The following is an 8,062-nucleotide window of genomic DNA, read 5'->3' on the forward strand; positions in this document are numbered from 1 at the left end:
CTCATACAATCCCTTAAGATTGTCTACTTAGGTTATTTTTTTAATATTATAAAAACTTACTCATAAATAACCTTGCACAGCCATCTGTAGTCCCATTTTATAGTTTTAATATTTAATATAATTTTATATGTGTAACCAGCCTCAACTCCTTTTTAAAAGTTTGAAAAACTATAGACTTGGAGCAAGTTGTAAAAATAGCACAAAGTAAAGTCCCGTGTACCCTTCACCCACCTTCCCTCGAAGGTGACATTTTATATATCTGTAGTGTAACATTAAAACTAGGAACTTGGCATTGGTGAAATACCATTATCTCAAACAGACTTTATTTTGCTTTTAAATCATTTTTGAAATAGGCAAGAAGAAATAGATTTTTTTTTGGCTGTAACAACGTACATTTATGTTCTCATAGTTCTAGAGGCTGCAAATCTAAGATCGAGTCCAGACTGGTTTCTTCTGAAGTCTCTCTCCTTGACTTGCAGATGGCTGCCCTTTTACTTTTGTGTCCTAACATGGTCTTTCTTCTGTACACCTAGAATTATTTTATATATATATAAAATATATACATATAAAATATATACATGCTATGCACAGATGTCTGGAGGAACTATTTCTTTCTTTTTTTTTTCTTTCAGTTTTTTTTTTTTTGTACCAGGGATCAAACTCAGGACCTTGTGCTTGCAAGGTGGGCATGGTTCCCCTGAGCTAAATCCTCAGCCCTTTCTTTCAGGTTTTTGAAACAGGGTCTTGCTACGTGGTTCAGACCAGCCTTGAACTGACCATGTAGCCCAGGCTGGCCTCAGATTTGCAGCAGTCCTCTTGCCTCAACCTCCCAAGTTCTGGTATTACAGGCATGCACTACCATGCCTAACTAAAGGAACTTTTTCTAGTGATAAATGCTGGCAAATGTCATTGGCCTTACTGAAAAACAAAATTTCATTGGGAATATGACATGGAAACAAAAATTATCCAACAAGACCAACAAACCTAAATGTACCAGCCTGGGGAGCTTATGTACAAGTGACAAGTTAGTTGTAGAAGCAGAGCTTTAAGATTTCTAAGGAGACAGAGTCACTGGAACCAGCTGCTCAGGAAGGACTTCTTTGGGAAGGTGGCATCTGTGCTAAGTCTTGCCCAGTGAAAACAGAGTTGCATAGGCTGAGATGGTAAGAAAGGACAATCCAGGGAGAAGGACAGTATAGAGACAGGAAAGCTTCCAAGACTTTTGTTCAAGGGACAGGAATCTGAGACCTTCAGAGAGCTTGAGTGATCCAAACCCCTTACTCTGCACCAGAACCTGAGCTAAGTGCTAGACAGTCAGATGGGTGAGGCAAAGGTCCTACCCTCGCTGAACCTACAGTTTGTTTGGAGAAGGTGACAGAGCAGTGGGCACAAGTGTGATTGGTGCTGTGGTAGGGGATGTGCTAGCAACTGTTGGAATCCAGAGCAGGAACTGAAGCTCCCTTGGTTTGGAGGGACCAGGGGAGACCAAGATAAGTGGAAGTATTTAACTTAGAACTTCAGAGTAACAATGAATGTTTTTGGAGCACCTGTAGTATAGCAGGTGGCATGTAGATCTTATTTGCTCCTTATACCAGCCCCATGAGGTAAGAACTGATTTTGCAAGACTACAACTCTAAGTACTTAAATCCAACAGTGTGTAAGCAGCAGAGCTGAAGACCTGGTCCCAGAGCCCCAGCTCTAACTAGTTCCGCTCATTTCTCCTAAAATGTATTTGTCATTCCCACTTGAGGCTGCTATATTAGGTATACAATAGTGTACAAGGTATGGCCTAATCCATCCTTGGAGCTCACTGTTGAGTGTGGGAGAAAAGCAAATAAATGGACAAACTGTAGCTCTGAGTGATCTGCAGGACCACGGCTGCACAAATGTCTCAGCACCAAACTCAGCCTGGGAACCTCACAGAAGACTTACTGGAGGAGGTGACATCCAGCTTAAACTATGAAGGGTAATGTTATGGATTGTATCTAGATGTCCTCTCAAAGCCTCATGTGGTCATAGGTGAGGGCTTTTTGGAGGTGGCTGGATCTAGGGTGATGCTGGGATCAACGATGTGATGCTAGGATTGGATTCACAGTGCAATGGTAGGATTAAGGTTGTGAGTGCTACCTGCTCTAAGGGTGGGTTGCCTGGATAAAATATAAGCACAGGGCCAGGGATTTAGCTCAGTGGTTCCAGCACCTGCCTCGCAACTGCAAGGTCCTAAGTTCGATCCCCAGTACCAAAAATTAAAATAAAATATAAGGGACAGAAAGAGGGTCACTTGTAGCTTGCTGCTTTCTGCTTTCTGCCTTCTGCCTGCCCTGCTTTGCCATGGACTGTTTCTCCTCTGTGACGCCCTTCTGCCATGCCACCCTGCCTTGGAGCCAGCCAACTATGGACTGAAACCTCTACAACTGTGAGCCAAATAAACCTTTCCTCCTCTAACTTTGGGTGTTGGGTATGTTGTCTCAGCAATGAGAAAAGTAACTAAGACAGGTAAGGACAAAGTACTATTAATAGTTACTGTGATCTAAGCACCACGCAAGGCTTGTGTACATTTTCTTTTTGTGACACTCAGGATTGAGGGCTTTGCATTGAGCTACATCTCTAGCCCCCCCCCCCCTTTAAGTTTTGAGACAAGGTCTTGCTAGGTCATCAAGTTGCCCATGTGGTGATTGAATTTGCAATCCTCCTCCCTCAGCCCCTCACAGTGCTAGGATTATAGGCTTTCGCTACCACCACACCTGGCTGTCACCTACATATTAATTCACTGAACTCATCCAGTAATACACGGTTCCCTGATTGTCCCCAAGAAGAGATGAGAAAACAGTGCAGTGAGTAAAACTGATTTCTCCTCTACTTCTCTGCAGGCTTGAACCTTCTCTCCTACAGCTCAGCCTGATAAAAGAGCTAAAATTATAATAATAAGAGAAAGCATATGTCAGTGCCAAAGTTTGGACGATTACAGCTTGCACAGGTAGGAGACAGAGCAAGTCACACTCACAGTCAAAGGCTGATAGCTGGGCTAGAGATGTAGCTAAGTGGAAGTGCACATGCCTGGTATGTACAGGACCTGGGTTCAATCCCCAGAACTGAAACAACAACAATAAAAGCACAAAACTGTAGTGACAACTGCAGCAGGAACACCCACACCTGTGGCATGCATGGCCTGCCTGGCCCTCTGAGATCCCCGGCTCAGAGGAGTTCCTTGCCCCAGGACGGGTGGAGCAGAGCCAGTGATGTATGAGTCTTCATGGAGACCTGACTTCCCCCAGCAAATACATCCTTCCTAAATATATTATCACTTTCTGGTTGGAGGAAAAAGTTTTTAAACTTTTCTCTGAGCCCTACTCATTTTGCCCTGTTGAGCTGGCTGGTGTTGGACAATGCTGCCCACCTCTTCAGGCCTCAGTTTCTCCTCCCAGAGCACTCTGCCAGTACCATGGGCCAAGCACCATTATATACCTCTGACATCCACCACTTCATAAACTATCACTGTTCTCAAGAGGAGGATGGCATAATAACCCCATTTTATAGATGAGGACACTGCAAAGTCCAAGGATTCTCAACTTTACATAGCAGCAACAGAGCAAATTGGAAGTCCAGGCCATGATGACTGTGGGGGGCCCATACTTCCCCCCTTCCCTATGCTTACCTGCCTCAGGAGGTTTCATCCAATCAGAGAGAGGTTGGGAGTTCTGATGGGATGTGCTGCAGGCATTGTGTGATTTTCAGAAAGTCCCTTCTCCTTTCTGACACACAGGATCTCAGAGCACACTCTTCCCATCCTTCCTCCACAGTGGGTGTATAAGTATACAATTGACATTCCATATCTGTAGGTCCTGCATCTGTGAATTTAACAGATTGTGGACCAAAAATATTTAAAATCTGGGTATGGTGGCACATCCCTGCAATCTTAGCACTCTTGGAGGCTCAGACAGGAGGATTGCAAATTTGAGCCCAACCTGGGCAACTTAGCAACTGAGCGAGGCACTGCCTAAAAATAAAAAAGAGCTGGGGATATAGCTCAGTATGAAGCCCCTGGGGTCAATTACCAGCACTTTAAAACAACTGAAAAAGATCTGCATCTGTATTGAACGTGTACAGACTTTCCCTCTTGTCATTAGTTCTTAAACACTATAGTATAACAATAATTTACTAGCATTTACACTGTATTAGATATCCTAGGTCATCCAGACCATACCTAAACTACAACAAGAATACACTACTTTACATAAGGACCTACAGCATTCGTGGATTTTGGTACTCACAGGGATCCTAGAACAAATCCCCCATAGATACCAAAGGATGACTACGTACTTGTACTCTTCAAATGAAATGCAGCATTTCCCCCTCTGTGTCCACTAGAGGGCCCACGGGTCCCATTAACTGGCACCCTTTTCTGCTAAAGTAATTGTACATACCTGTAACATTCCCTGGTGCGTTCCAAGTTTCTAAACTCTTCTCCCTGTAGGATTACTAATCCTCTACTCCAGTCTCTGTTTGCTTGCTGCTTTTTGGGGTGCCACTGAGCTAAATCCCCAGCCCTGCTTTTTGTTATTTTTATCCTCCAAATCTCAAAAAATTGCCACAGATCCTTTCTCGAGGAGGCAGGTGGTGACTTTGTCCACTGCCGTAGTAATAACACCAGCCCTTCCACCCACTGAGGGTGGGAGGCTCCGTATACTTCTTAAATAAACCAGGTTGTGCACAGCCTCCATTTCTCCCTGTTGCAAATGCTCGGTAAACCATCCTGATTTTGCATGGAGCAAAACTCTGCTCAATCCCTGCTGGCTCCACTGCTGAAGGTTGCCTTATGGAAGAATCTGTTCTCTCAGGTGGCCCTGAGCTGCTGGTGCAATAAAAAGAATATCCCAGGCTTTGAACCCTGTATACAGATTCAAATCCCCAGTTGTGGGACCTCAGGTTCCAATCTAGAAAATAGGACAGATTGTTCAGCTCAGTCACTTGCTAGCTGTGTGTTCATGAGCCCATGACTTAGCCTCTGTGAGCCTCAGCTTCCCCATCTGGAAAATAGAACCAATACCTACTTTACATAGATGTCGAAAGAAACAATGTTTTTAGGGAGCTAATGTTCTTATGGAAACATCTAGTTAGCACTAAATAAACAGTAGTGATTGTGATTATTTAAGGCCAACCACTAGGGCACAAAGAAATTGTCAATAAACCCCAGTGCAGTAGATGTTGTTTGTATGTCATTCTTTTTTTTTCTTCCTGTGTCAGGGATGGAACCCAGGGCCTCGTGCATGCTAGGCAAGTACTCTACCACTGGGCTGCACCCCTGGCCCCGTATATCATTCTTTGATCATAATCTAAACTAGAAATTAGTAATAAAACCAGAACCCTATACCTTACAAATAACTTAAATAACTCCTGAGATTTCTGGGTAAGTGAATTCAGCATGTGCATGTAACTCCATTCTGAAGTCTCACTAAAACAATAGTAAAGGAATTATTATGGTAAAATACACATAAAATTTACCATTTTAACTACTTTTAAGCCTACAGTTCTGATTATTGTGCAGCCATCACCACCATACAGCTCCAGAACTTTTCATCTTCTCAAAATGAAACTCCATACCCATTAAAGATTAATTCCCCATCCCCCCCATCCCTGGTAACCACAATTCTATTTTCTATCTCTATGTGGTTAAAAAAATTTTATTAGTCCACGTTTGCAATACATAATGATTACATTTATCATGGGGAGTTGGTTTCTCTATACTATTCTATTCTAGGTATCTCATAGAAGGAAATCATATGGTTTCTATCTTTTTGTCTGGTTGATTTATTATTCATAAATCATATCTTCAAGGTTCATCCATGTTGTAGCACATGTTAACATTTCATTCCTTTTTTTTTTTTAGATACTGTGAATCAAATAAATCCTGGGCCTTGCACATACTAGGAAAGTGTTCTACCACTGACCTACACCCCCAGCCTTCCTTTTTATGGCTGAATAATATCCCGCTGCATATATTCTGTGGTGATTAATTTTACTTGTCAACTTGATTGAACTAAGCAATACCTAGAAAATTAGTGAAGTACACTTCTGGGTGTGTCCGTGAAGGTGTTTCCAGAGATGATTGGCATGGGACAGCAAACTGAAGGGGAGATCTGCCCTACATGTGAGTGGCACCATCCAATAGGGTGGAAGCCCAGATGAAACAACAACGGAAAGAAGAAGGCTGCCAGCACATGCTGTCTCACTCTGCTTTCTGGCTGCCATGAGGTGAGCAGCTTTCCTTCACCATGTCCTTTTGCTATGTTTCTACCTTGCAGCCAGCCAACCATGGAATGAAACCTATGAAACCATAAGCCAAAATCAACTTTTCCTTCTTTCAGTTATTTTTCTCAGGTATTTTGTCACAGCAACAACAAGCTGACTAATAAATAGTCTGTCATTATTTCCTTGCTCATTTGTCCTAGTTTTGGCCTTTGGGAATTTCTTCAGATCAACTCCATTCAACAAACTTTCAACATTTTCTTTTTTAGTTCTTCATTCGTTTCTGGTACCTCAAGATGTTCCAGACTCATCTTGTATTTCCCCTGCCCCAGCACTGAAATAACCATTTTTGCAAAAGCCTTGCTTCCTTTTATTGGAGAATGGTATTTGGAAACCAAGATCTGAATGCTGGGTGTGCTCATTACAAGGGTGTTTCATGCCATTTAGGTCCTTTCAGTGGATAGAATGAATCTGTAAAATGTTAAACTATTTGACTATATTATTTGTTATAATATATAAACTGAGAAACAAAACCAAACAATGTAAAAAAAATTTGTTTTCCTGGGCAATGTGGCACATACACACCTCTAATCTCAGCACTCTGAGAAACTGAGGCAGGAGGATCATGAGTTCAAGCCCAGCATGGGCAACTTAGTGATTTAGTGAGACCCTGTCTCAAAATAAAAATTTAGAAAGGGCTGGGAATATAGCTTAATGCAAAAGCCCTGGGTTCAGCCCTCAGTACTGTAAACAAACTAACAAATAAATAAACTTACCACTTTCCACTTAAAGCATTCCTTGATTAGGTTCCCAGGCAGCTCCAATTCTGATACTGACATCTCCTATCTCCAGATGATGGAAAGAATGGTTTGGGTTCTGCTTTGACAAGAATCTCTGGGGAATAATCAAGCCATATTCCAGTTCATTTGCATTATAGGTACTGTTTGTTACCTTTCAACCCTAAGGAAAGAATAATGGTGGACACGGAGCAGTGAGGAGCCCTGCCTGGGAGCTCCCAGGCCTGTTTTGGGGGCTCTCCCAGAATGGCTGCTTGCTCTTGAGAAGGATGCTATAGTGCCCTCAGCCACTTTATCCACAAAGTGAAAATGCTAATACCGCCTTATGGGGCTAACAGAATAAACTATCTTCTAGCAAATCTATATTTGTTTTCTGTTGCTGTATAACAAATTACCACCTATGTAGCAGCTTCAGACAACATTCATTTATTAGTTCACAATTTTGTAGGCCAGAAATGCAGCACAGCTTTATTGAGTTTTTTTCTGGAAGTCTCACTGGGCTGAAACTGAAGTGTCAGCCAGGGCTGCCATCCTATTTGGGTTCTCTTTCAGGCTCATTAGTTGTGGTGCCGTTAATTTCCTTGTGGGTCTGAGCTTGAGGTCCCTGTTTTCTTCCTGGCTGTCAGCCAGGAATCACTCTGAGGCCACTCTTAGGTTCTTGCCCCATGGTCCCTCCAGCTCAGCAGTGGACCCTCCCTCACGTAGAATCTGCCTCAAGTTTCCATTTCTCTCGTGTTCTCTTCTGTTACCAGCTGGAGAAGTTTTCTGCTTTTAAAAGCCTCTTGTTATTAGGTTGCGCCCTTTGGACAATCTATCTTTTTGAAGTCACTTGTGCCAGGTAACATAACCTATTTATGGGGCTTGTAATATCTCATCCTATTTCAAAGTTCCACCCACAGAGGGCAGGGATTAGACAAGGGCAAGGGTCAGTTGGGGGGTCATTTTAGAACTCTTCCTGCCACAAAATGAAAAGACCTACAGATATGTAAAGACAAATGATCTGCAAAATGAAGTAGTTT

Source organism: Heterocephalus glaber, unplaced genomic scaffold (assembly GCF_053883595.1).
Source record: "Heterocephalus glaber isolate CG9 unplaced genomic scaffold, H.glaber_assembly_v1.0 deba00001687, whole genome shotgun sequence".
Classification (NCBI taxonomy): Eukaryota; Metazoa; Chordata; class Mammalia; order Rodentia; family Bathyergidae; genus Heterocephalus; species Heterocephalus glaber.